The sequence below is a fragment of the Bos grunniens genome, chromosome 11 (genome assembly GCF_055505025.1).
Source record: "Bos grunniens cultivar Pamir isolate PY7600 chromosome 11, Bosgru_T2T1.0, whole genome shotgun sequence".
In the NCBI taxonomy this organism is placed as follows: Eukaryota; Metazoa; Chordata; class Mammalia; order Artiodactyla; family Bovidae; genus Bos; species Bos grunniens.
This window is the reverse complement of record NC_141175.1, coordinates 79,267,796-79,279,645: the sequence shown is the minus strand read 5'-3', so window position 1 is coordinate 79,279,645 and position 11,850 is coordinate 79,267,796. Positions and strand designations below refer to the sequence as shown.

The window sequence follows — 11,850 nt, the reverse complement described above, 5'->3', positions numbered from 1 at the left end:
TGGGACCTGGACCCAAGCAGTGTCCACCCCACTGTGCTAGCGCTCACCATGCTGTGCTGCCTCAGCTAAGACGTTAACCACTTTCAGGTGTGACTGGCTCACCGCATTTCTTGCAGTTTTATCATCCCCCCTCCCCATTTTATGGATAGGCATACTGAGGTTTGGAATTTAATTTCACAAAGGGTTGGTGATGGGACCAATGAAGAGCTTCTTTATTCACTGTCCCCACACCCACTCCTTCGCCTGCACCCCTCACACCAACCCCCACCCATCTCCCTGTGAAATGGAAAGTCTTCCCTTTTCCCCAGTCCCAGGGTGCGTGGCCGCTGCAGCAGAAGGAAAGAGCAGATCCTGGAGTGAGAGCATGAGCAAGCCAGTTCATGTGTTGCTAATTGCTTAAACATCATGGAGTTTGTCTTATTATGTTTTTTTTTTTTTTTTTTTTTGTGGGAAAGCTTTTTATACAATGCTGGCTGACTCCTGAGCCTTAAAGTAAACAACTACATCATCCTGTACAGAGAGTCAGGAAAAAGGAAACTGTAAGAAAATATCAAACTCCTCCAGCTCACTCTCTTTTTTAAAAAATGTAAGTGAAGGAAATAATGTTTAGGGGGATTTACTGGGGTCCGTGTAACAGAAGGCTCTGTGATTAACGGCCCCCTTCCCAAACTACATATTTGAGTAAATGCCTCCCATACCATGCTTTTTTTCTCAATGCCCTTGCTGTGATGTAAGGAAGACAGTCCACCCAGAAACCATGGCTCAAAGATTTTATAAACCCATTAGAAAGTTAAACTACCTCCCATCAGGGAGTGGTGAAAAGTCCTCACTTGTAAAGCTGGTGGTTGGCTGAGTGGGTGGATGGAGCTGACAGCTCTTTGTGGTCCTTGAATCCTGGGGATGGAACATGTATGTTTACTTGTCTCCATCATCTAAGAACGTGGACAATGTGCTTGCCACTGAGATCACAACACTCAAGAACCTTCCAGATAAGGATACAGTCAGAGGCACAGCAGACTCAAAGAGAAAACCCTGGTGCTCCAGCCATGAACCTCCTTGTCAGTGGCTGAATCCTTTAAACCCACACTGGGCCTCTCTGGAGGGTCTTCCTGGTTGCCTGTCTGACTTTAGCTTTTCCTGTCACCCCAGAATCGCTCAGGGCAGTGATATGTGACAGTGAGGGTTACTAGAAGGGCAGAAGATACAGTTACCCAAATCACCCGTGGGCTTTTCTGACAAGTGTCCGTGCCAAAGGTTGTGAAGTGCTGTCCCTTCTCTTCCATCACTGTTACTCCTCAAAAGTGGTTGCATCTTTCAGAGGTGATTAGGGGATGTAGAAGATCTAAAGCTACCGCCTTTCAGATTGCCAGAATGAATGTTGCCTAGGGTTGCTGCTATAGTAACCCTTTTCTGTAGCACACTGTAATTATGTCCCAGCAAAAACGAATTACCCACTTAAATGAATTTGCCCCTTTTCACCTCCCAGTCCACCCCTGGTTTCTGCTGGTCCCGCATGATGTGGGATAGTCCCTGTCTTCCTGCTGTCCAAACCCTAGGATCCCTGCTGTCTTTGTCTTCCATAGATCAAGTAAGTTTCTTTTCCCCGAGAGTAGCAGTTTTCATTTTGTGTTTCCTTTTTCGCTAGGTAGGAACTTCCTGGGGTGTGTATCTTACACTTGTCCTCGCATTCCTTACCTGTAGGGCATCCTGTTGTGCAGCTTTTCTTGTGATATAGTAAGCTCTGTGTGTGTAGGAATGGACATTTCAGCAGACTTGCCGTAAACACTATTTTGAGTAGTAACAGGAACAACAGATTTTAGTGGGGTAGCCATTCTGATTTTTATTAGAAATGGACCCCTCCTGGAAGGAATTTTACAAACACAAGGAAAGAGCTTCCCCACTTTGCCACCCTCTTCTGGGACTTTGGGCCCTGCCAGTGGCCTGTAGAATAAAATGTCCTCTGCTGGATCTCAGTCAGCTCCTCATTTTCACTGCCCACTTTCTGGATGCTGCCGGGCAGATCCCTGCCTTCCACCTGTTCCCCTAGCTTGGGGTGCCGAAGCCCCACTTCTCTGGTTAACCAGATCTCCAGCTGCTGCACTCACATCCCATGTCCTCTGTGAATCCTTCGGTTCATTCAAACCCCTTTAGTGTTTATTAATAACTCTTCTCACTTGGCACCCAGAATATACAGCATGACTAGCCCGACTAACCTCTCCAAGCCAATTATAAATATCTAAGGCCAACACAAAGGCTTTTCTACCGGTGTGTGCCCATTTGCATGTGTATGTGTGTGCATGCGTGTGCACGCATGCATATGTATGTATAGCAGAAGCCCACTTAGGGAGAATAAGTGCTCAGTAAAGGCATGCTGTGGCAAGGATGGTAGTGACAGCTAGTGTGATTAAGCCCAGCAGGAATCATTTGGGGAATTAAAATCAGCTGATTTGTGTCTTGCAGCTAATCCATCATTCTCCCCCTTTCAGCATATGGCTGTAGAATCCTGAATAGGATTCTGTTATATTCCAGTCACATTGCTCCTCACAGCTCCTACTAATTGACTGCAATTAGCATGGGAGAGAATCCAAACTTTTTTGTTTTTTTAACCACCTCTCACCTTAGACACACTCATCTCTCAGCCTATTAGAGACAGGGCATCTCACAACAACCATTTAGTTTCCAGAGACCTATTATTTTGTCTGATTTTTTAAAAACTTACACCAGATATTGAGAAAGCTCACAAATCTTGATTTCCTCCTCCACAAAGCAGAAGTACCTCCACATCCTTGGGTTCCACATCCATGGATTCAGCCAACCACAGATGGAAAATATTTGGAAAAAATTTCCAAAAAGGAAAACTTGAATTTGCTATGCCCATAATGATTTACATAGCATTTACATTGTATAAGGTATCATAAGTAATCCAGAGACGATCTTCCCTGAAAGGTTCCCTTTCAATGCTGGGGAGCCGGGTTAGATCCCTGCTTGGGAAACTAAGACCCCACGTGCTTAGGAGCAACTAAGCCTGCACACCACAGCTGCCAAGATTGCTCACTCTGGAGCCTTTGTGCCACAAGCAGAGTCCTTGTACCACAGCAAAAATCCCAATGACGCAGCAAAGATCCTGTGTGTGCCGCAACTGAGACCAGACGCAGCCAAGTAAATAAATGTTTTAAAAATGCAGGAGTTTGTGTGTAGGTCACATGTAAATCCTTCACCGTTTTATATAAGGGACTTGAGCATTGGCAGGTTTTGGTATCTATGCAGTCCTAGAACCAATCCCCTTTGAATGCCGAGGGACAACTATAGTAGTGCTCCCCTCCACGGGCTTCCAGGAGAGCTTAGTGATAACATGCATGCCTCCAGCACAGTGCCTGGCAGGTAGCGCACGCGCAATCTCACATTGCTTCCTGGGGTCCTTTGTGCGTCATTGCCTCCCTTTATCTCCACAGAACCTACTAGATAGGCTGGGTGCTGGTGTATTTTCCTTTGATAGATGAGGAAACAGGCACAGGTCAGTGAGAGAAATCGCCTGGGGCCTGTGATTCATGAAGAGCCAGGACTGGATCTGAGGGCTCGCCCAGCCCGCTTCACTCCAGTGCTCCTTTTCCTGGCGACGTTCCTTGTGGGGGTGGCAGGAGAGAGGACGGCCTTTGCCTATGGAAGGAACTCCCACCCTTGGCTTGTGCTGAGGAAACTACCATTTGTCTCTAAAAGTGAGCCTGAGTGTGTCTGGGGGACTCACCCTTGTATGGTCAGGCTACCTCCTTACCCCCAGCCTTCCTGAACTTTCACCTCTGCTTGTGGCCAGCAATAAGATTCATTAAAGGTTAAAATATTGTGTATTTGTCTTGCATCCCAGTTATCCTGGAAAGTTCCAGATGACTTGGGAGATTTTATAGGTTTCGCTGAAAAACACCCAGGCAATGATGGGTGTTGACGCTCAGAGGTCCACTGGCTAAGCAAGGGGTGATTTTTGAAAAAGGCTTGTAACCCTAGAAGCTCCTAGTCAGGAGGCTAAGAGAAAAGGATGAAGCGTTTTAATCCTCTCTATAGTCTCCTAATTAAGTGACTCTCATTAGTCATGGGTAAAGTTTCTCTCCCAAGGTGTGTGCTTTTTGCGATATTAATGAAATTTCAGGTTTCCCAGCTCAGGCTTTCACAGCTGTGGCCTGCCAGTGCTTTCGGCGGTGAGAAAGAAATCCTTTGCCAAGAATTCGTCATGTAATGAAAACAGGAAAGTATGGAAAATGAAGCAGTTATCATCAGTGCTGCTGCTAAAGGTCACAGTTTCATTTACAGAACTGGAGCTATCCAGCTAGAAGAGAAAGGCCCATTCTCGTCTGCAGGCAGCATGAAGGTATAGAAGCGAGGATCAGATGGCCTCCACTCACGGTGCGGTGTGGCAGTCCACATGTAGTATTACAGAGACCAGTCATTTCTGGGAAGATTACAGAGGAGAAAAGGTGAAGCAGACATTAGTTATGGACTTAGGCAGGTCACTTTTAGCGCCAGGAATGACAACATATCACCACACAGGCGTTTGGAAGCAGGACAGAGACCAGGAGCTATTACCCCTCGTTACTTTCGTTAGGCATGGTGGTGGGAAGTCCCCCCAGAGTGAGAGGTCTCCTTGGTCTCTCTGGGGCAGAACCCCGCGCCCTGTGTTATGAGTGCTGCCGGACATAGACCCTGCTGTGTGAGTGGATTAGTGCACCACCCTTATGGCAGAGGTCTCAACACTAGGGTGCATGCATCTCCCAGGGAGCTGGTTAAATGGCAGATGGTAGGGCCCCCTACCCGTGGGTCTAGATTACTTGGATCAGCATTTTTTTAACGCAAGATGGTTGCTGACAGCACTTGAAGAAACACTGCCTGGTAGTGGCATGGCCACCTATTTTTAGAGAACTGGCTTTAAAATTAATCACTAAGTGACTGCCCCAGGCACTGTCCTAGGCCTGTTGGGATTTGCAGAAGATTCATACACTGTGAGTCTTATCCTTCAGAAGAGTATATTGGGAATGGAGTGGGCAGAGCAGGATTGGCCAGAATTAGGTGCCAGACCATTGTTGGGGTTCCAGGAGGGCTGGAGAGTCAGGGTCTGCTAGGCAGAGCTGATGGGGCTCTGCCGGGCCTGGAAGACTGGAGCATTTGCACAGATGGCTCAAAGGGAAAGAGAGCATTTCTGATGGGGGGCTACCAGTGTGTAGGCAGCCTTGAGCTTTTTACGTTACCAGCCTGAAAGCCTGTGTCTCCATTTCAAGAAAGTCATAGGTTCAGTGGGCATTGGCCAAGGCTCCCTGAAACCTGGTGTTAGTGAGCCTGGAACAGGCACCAGGTCTGAGCAGCAGCCCAGCCCGCCATCAGCAGGTGAGGACTTAGCCCAAACCATGCTGGAAATGACAACACTCTAAGGTTTTTAAGACTTTGCTCAGAAATAGAGGGTATTTGGGTCACCATAGACTGTGGTCTATGGGAGTTCAGAGCCTCAGTATTTATACCTTGATGTTTGTGTGGAAAGTGTGTTCTGGATTTCAAAACACTCAATTCTATGTGATCCTGTGGTGGGACTTAACGGGACTATCACATCTTTTAAAGGATAAGAAAACAGGTGGGTTGTTCTTGAAATTCTCACAGATATATGGGGTAGAATTGAGTCTCTTGTACAGGCCCTGTGACCACCCCCTCAGCTGAGTTTATCCTGCTGCCCCACTGAGAAAAGTTGCATGAGAGGACTTAGAGCTCTTAGAGGCATTTTTCAGTTGCTGTCTCTTTAAAGTGTGTGTGTGTGTGTGTGTATAATTTCCTGTCTTATTAGCCTTCAAGATCCATCTAAAATGTCTCTTTGTGCACAAATAGCTGTGTTATCTGGGACCCCCCCGCCCAATCCTGTCCTTCTGAACATAGTCCAATTTCTTCATCTTTTCACTTATTAAGATTGTTAAACTATGGTACTATGTCCCCTCTGCTGCTTTATATGGTAATTATGTCTGTGATAGTGTTTCCCATTATGCTAGACTATAAAAACCTTGAGGTGTAAGGAGTTAGGTAATAGTCATACTTTTTTCTTTTTTCCCCTGCTTTAACTCTTAGGGTCATAATGGATAAAAAATACTTGTCTCGCATTTATTAACCCTTCAGTGTGAACTTACTGATTGATTTCAGTTTGCCTAATCATAAGAATCCAGTTCAGTTCAGTCGCTCAGTTGTGTCCGATTCTTTGCAACCCCATGAACCACAGCATACCAGGCCTCCCTGTCCATCACCAACTCCCAGAGTTTACCCAAATTCATGTCTGTTGAGTCAGTGATGCCATCCAACCATCTCATCCTCCGTCGTCCCCTTCTTCTCCTGCCCTCAATTTTACCCAGCATCAAGGTCTTCTCAAATGAGTCAGCTCTTCGCATCAGGTGACCCGAGTATTGGAGTTTCAGCTTCAACATCAGTCCTTCCAATGAACACCCAGGACTGATCTCCTTTAGGATGGACTGGTTGGATTTCCTTGCAATCCAAGGGACTCTCAAGAGTCTTCTCCAACACCACAGTTCAAAAGCATCAATTCTTCGGCACTCAGCTATTTTTATAGTCCAACTCTCACATCCACACATGACTACTGGAAAAACCATAGCCTTGACTAGATGGACTTTTGTTGACAAAGTAATGTCTCTGCTTTTTAATATGCTGTCTAGGTTGGTCATAACTTTCCTTCCAAGGAGTAAGCGTCTTTTAATTTCATGGCTGCAGTCACCATCTGCAGTGATTTTGGGACCCCAAAAAATAAAGTCTGCCACTGTTTCCACTGTTTCCCCATCTGTTTGCCATAAAGTGATGGGACTGGATGCCTGATCTTAGTTTTCTGAATGTTGAGCTTGAAGCCAACTTTTTCACTCTCCTATTTCATTTTCATCAAGAGGTTCTTTAGTTCTTCTTCATTTTCTGCCATAAGAGTAGTGTCATCTGCATATCTGAGGTTATTGATATTTCTCCAGGCAATCTTGATTCCAGCTTGTGCTTCCTCTACCCCAGGCATTTCTCATGATGTACTCTGCATATAAGTTAAATAAGCAGGGTGACAATATACAGCCTTGACACACTCCTTTTCCTATTTGGAACCAGTCTGTTGTTCCATGTCCAGTTCTAACTGTTGCTTCCTGACCTGCATATAGGTTTCTCGAGAGGCAGGTCAGGTGGTCTGGTATTCCCATCTCTTTCAGAGTTTTCCACAGTTTATTGTGATCCACACAGTCAAAGGCTTTGGCATAGTCAGTCAAGCAGAAATAGATGTTTTTCTGAAACTCTCTTTCTTTTTCAATGATCCAGCGGATGTTGGCAATTTCATCTCTGATTCCTCTGCCTTTTCTAAAACCAGCTTGAACATCTGGAAGTTCACGTATTGCTGAAGCCTGGCTTGGAGAATTTTGATCATTGAATTACAATATTTATATTGATTGATTCAGTTTTCTAAGGCTATGCAACAGATCACCTCAAAACTTAGTGGCTTTTAAAACTAAATTATTCCTCGTATTCTATGGGCCAGAAACTTGGGAAACTGGACTAGGTGGCTTTTCTGCTCCAAGTGGCATCAGTTGGTGTCCCTTGCTTGGCTGTATTCAGCTGGTGGCTGGGCTGGGCTGGAAGGTGCCAGGAGGTGTCACCCATGTATCTGGTGCTCATCCTCCAGTGACTGAGCCCAGGCTTCTTTCCAGCATGGTGGCTGGCTGCCCCCAGAGAGTTCCAGATGCTGCCAGGCCTCTTAACAGGTAGACTCAGACCTGGCATAGTTAGTATCACTTCTTTGTATCCAGTTGTCCAAAGTAAGCCACAAGGCCAGCCCAGGCTCAAGGGGAGGGAAGCAGATTTTGTCTTTTGATAGGAGGAGCATGCCCCTCATGGAAGGAGTACCAATGGGGCCATCTTTGGAGACTACCGCAGTCATAAGGGCGATTAATATTGAGCTTTCACTTTTGTTGGGTACTGGCCAAGTATCTTTATGCTTTTTATCATTTAATCCTCACACAGTTCTAAGAAGAAGGTGCTATTACCATTTCCTTTTTATATTAAATAAAGAAACTGAGGCTTGAAAAAATTAAGTAACTTTCCCAAAGTGACACAGCTCTCCTTTGAGAGGAATGGACTTGAGACAAGGTAATCTAATTTAGAACCTCTTCTTGGCAAAGAGAAACCTTGACGAAACTTCCAGACAAACTCTGAATTCTTTTACATGCATGTCTTTACATTACTTGCTGTGGGAAGTCAAAAAGAATAAGCCACATCTGGGAAATAAGACTGAAATATACAAGATAATTTATGTATTGAATAATAATATAAGCTAATAAGTAATATGATAAATAGGATGGGCCCTGCAGTAAATGATGGAGGAGTTTGGAAAAATGGAAAGTGCAGCTGTCTTGAAGGAGGTAGGAGATGGGTCCTTTGGATGAGCTGGTGATCCTTAGGAATATTTCTGGGACTAGGAATTAGCATGAGCCCTAGCAGGAAGGCCAGAAGAGACTGGTGCTCACCAATGGAGCCAGCAGATGGAGAATAGACTGGGTCCTGACCCCACAGAGCTGGGAGGGCCAATCAAGGAGTTCAGACTTCCTAACGCAGCCTAGAAGGGTCCTCTTGTTATGGATAATCAGATATTTTGGCTGGAGAGAATCCCTCCAGGCTGGTCCTTGACAGCTAGGACTGTGGTTGTCCATTTCTGCTTACCCTAGAGGAGCCCAGTGCCAGTCAGAGAAGTACACTCGGTTAATATACATGAAAGAATGTACCTCAGAGATCTTCCATCCAACTTCCATGTTCAGAGATGGGGAAATCCAAGTTCAGAGACCAAGTGATTTGCCCCATGTGACAGCCAAGACAACAACAGAAGTCCTCTGAATTCCAGGGTATTTGGCAGCCTACATGGAGGTTAAGATTTTGGGCTCTGGAGTCAGATCATCTGTTTCTAATGAAGTAAATACCCTTGAGCAAGTTTCTTCACCTCTCCATGCTGGAAAGTGGAGATATTAGTACCTACTGCATAGAGGTGTAGATGAAGTACCTTGGATAAAGCACTGAGAACAGCGCCAGTCTATGGTGAATATCAGTGAATGATAGTAGTTATAAAAAAGCCTTCCTGAGTGATCAGTGCAAAGAAATAGAGGAAAACAATAGAATGGGAAAGAGTAGAGAGATCTCTTCGAGAAAATTAGAGATACCAAGGGAACATTTCAAAGATGGGCACAATAAAAGAAAAAGTATGGACCTAACAGAAGCAGAAGATATCAAGAACAGGTGGCGAGAATGCATAGAAGAACTATACAAAAAAGATATTAGTGACCCAGATAACAACCATGGTGTGATCACTCACCTAGAGCCAGACATCCTGGAGTGTGAAGTCAAGTGGGCCTTAGGAAGTATCACTATGAACAAAGCTAGTGGAGGTGATGGAATTCCAGCTGAACTATTTCAAATCCTAAAAGATGATGCTGTGAAAGTGCCAATATGCCAGCAAATATGGAAAACTCAGCAGTGGCCACAGGACTGGAAAAAGTCAGTTTTCATTCCAATTCCAAAGAGGCAATGCCAAAGAATGCTCAAACTACCGCACAATTGTACTAATCTCACACGCTAGTAAAGTAATGCTCAAAATTCTCCAAGCTAGGCTTCAACAATCCGTGAACCAAGAACTTCCAGATATTAAGCTGGAATTAGAAAGGCAGAGGAACCAGAGATCAAATTGCCAACATCTGCTGGATTATAGAAAAAGCAAGAGAATTCCAGAAGAACATCTACTTCTACTTCATTGACTATGCTAAAGCCTTTGACTGTGTGGATCACAACAAACTGTGGAAAATTCTTCAAGAGTTGGCAATACCAGACCACCTGACCTTCCTCTTGAGAAATCTGTATGCAGGTCAAGAAGTAGCAGTTGGAACTGGACATGGAACAACAGACTGGTTCCAAATAGGAAAAGGAGTACGTCAAGGCTGTATATTGTCACCCTGCTTATTTAACTTATATGCAGAGTACATTATGTGAAATGCCAGACCGGATGAAGCACAAGCTGGAATCAAGATTGCTGGGAGAAATATCAATAACCTCAGATATGCAGATGGCACCACCCTTACGACAGAAAGCGAAGAGGAACTAAAGAGCCTCTTGATGAAAGTGAAAGAGGAAAGTGAAAAAACTGGCTTAAAATTCAACATTCAAAAAAGTAAGATCATGGCATCTGGCCCCTTCACTTCATGGCAAATAGATGGAAAAACAATGGAAACAGTGAGAGACTTTATTTTCTTGGGCTCCGAAAACACTGCAGGTTGTGACTGCACCCATGAAATTAAAAGACACTTACTCCTTGGAAGAAAAGCTATGACCAACCTAGACAGCATATTAAAAAGCAGAAACATTACTGACAAAGGTCCATTTAGTCAAAGCTGTAGTTTTTCCATTAGTCCTGTATGGATGTGAGAGTTGGACCATAAAGAAAGCTGAGCACCCAAGAATTTATGCTTTTGAGCTGTGGTGCTGGAGAAGACTCTTAAGAGTCCCTTGGACTGCAAGGAGAGCCAACCAGTCCATCTTAAAAGAAATCAGTCCTGAATATTCATTGGAAGGACTGATGCTGAAACTGAAACTTCAATACTTTGGCTACCTGATGACAAGAACTGACTCGTTGGAAAAGACCCTGATGCTGGGAAAGATTGAAGGTGGGTAGAGAACGGGATGATAGAGGATGAGATGGTTGGATGGCATCACCAACTTGATGGACATGAGTTTGAGCAGACTCTAGGAATTAGTGATGGATAGGGAAGCCTGGCATGCTGCCATGGAGTCGCAAAGAGTTGGACATGACTGAGCGACTGAAAACTGACTGGGGGCTTTCCCTGCTTCTTTAAGGAGGGATCTGTGTTTATGTATGTGGTATTTTGTTCTTCCTTGGTCAGTGTGTCTCCCATCACAGGTCTTAGTTCTGAGCACATTATCTATAGGTTTCTGGGAACTGCTCCATCAAATGTCAAGAAATAACAGCTGCTTCCTCTCCACAGACCTCCCCTGGTCCTTCTCACATCTGGAGCGGCTCCACCACAGCTCAGTCTCATAACCTGCACCCCCTCACCCCTTCCCCGATGGTCTTGGGAGAACTCTGAGGCCATGGGCTGAGAGAGGCAGCCTGGCTAGAACCCAGACCAAGATTCCCATCCAGACTCAGCTGCATAACCACAGGGGATCCTTTGGCAAGTAAACTGCTCTGACTTACCTTAGAGCATTTTAGGGAAGATTAGAGACACTGTTCTAGCATAGTGCCAGGCACATATTAGAAACTCACAGTCACTTGATTAATCCCTGGTGGCACAAACTGAGATTTGCAACTTCAGAGGGCTACTGTCTCATTGGCACACACACTGCCTGGACATTGGAGTGACCACACAATGGCATCACTACATGTCTCTGCAGGTCTTGGTTCTGGGAAGGGAACCATGAATCTGGATTTTATCCAAAGAGCTAGTCTCAGAAGCAGCCTGTGATCACCTGAGTTGTCCTTCTAGAGCCAAAGCTCTCACCTATCCTCTTGTCTCAGACGGGGTTCCCTTTCCTCTGACCAACAAAATCAGGACCGCAAAATCAGGGGTCACAGCAGAGAGTGCCTCCATTGGTCAGCCCTTCCAGGTCCCCACCCACACCTCACAAGCCCACACTTGAGGGCTTCTTTTTAGTACCTCTGTAGAAACATCAGAATTGAGGCTGAACTGAAAGCCCAGAGACTTCTCTGTGGCCCTAAGGACCTGAGGTCCTTTCTCACAGAGAGCAAATGAGGTCCAGATCTCCCAGGTGGCAGGAAGCACAGAGGTACCAAGT

At 45.3% G+C, this 11,850-nt stretch overlaps 1 protein-coding gene across 11 annotated transcripts in view; it reads left to right on the top strand.

The window, feature by feature from the left end:
• PRKCE (protein kinase C epsilon) overlaps positions 1-11,850 on the top strand; it is a 547,240-nt gene that overhangs the window by 396,485 nt on the left and 138,905 nt on the right. The gene's annotated exons all lie outside the window — the stretch shown is intronic.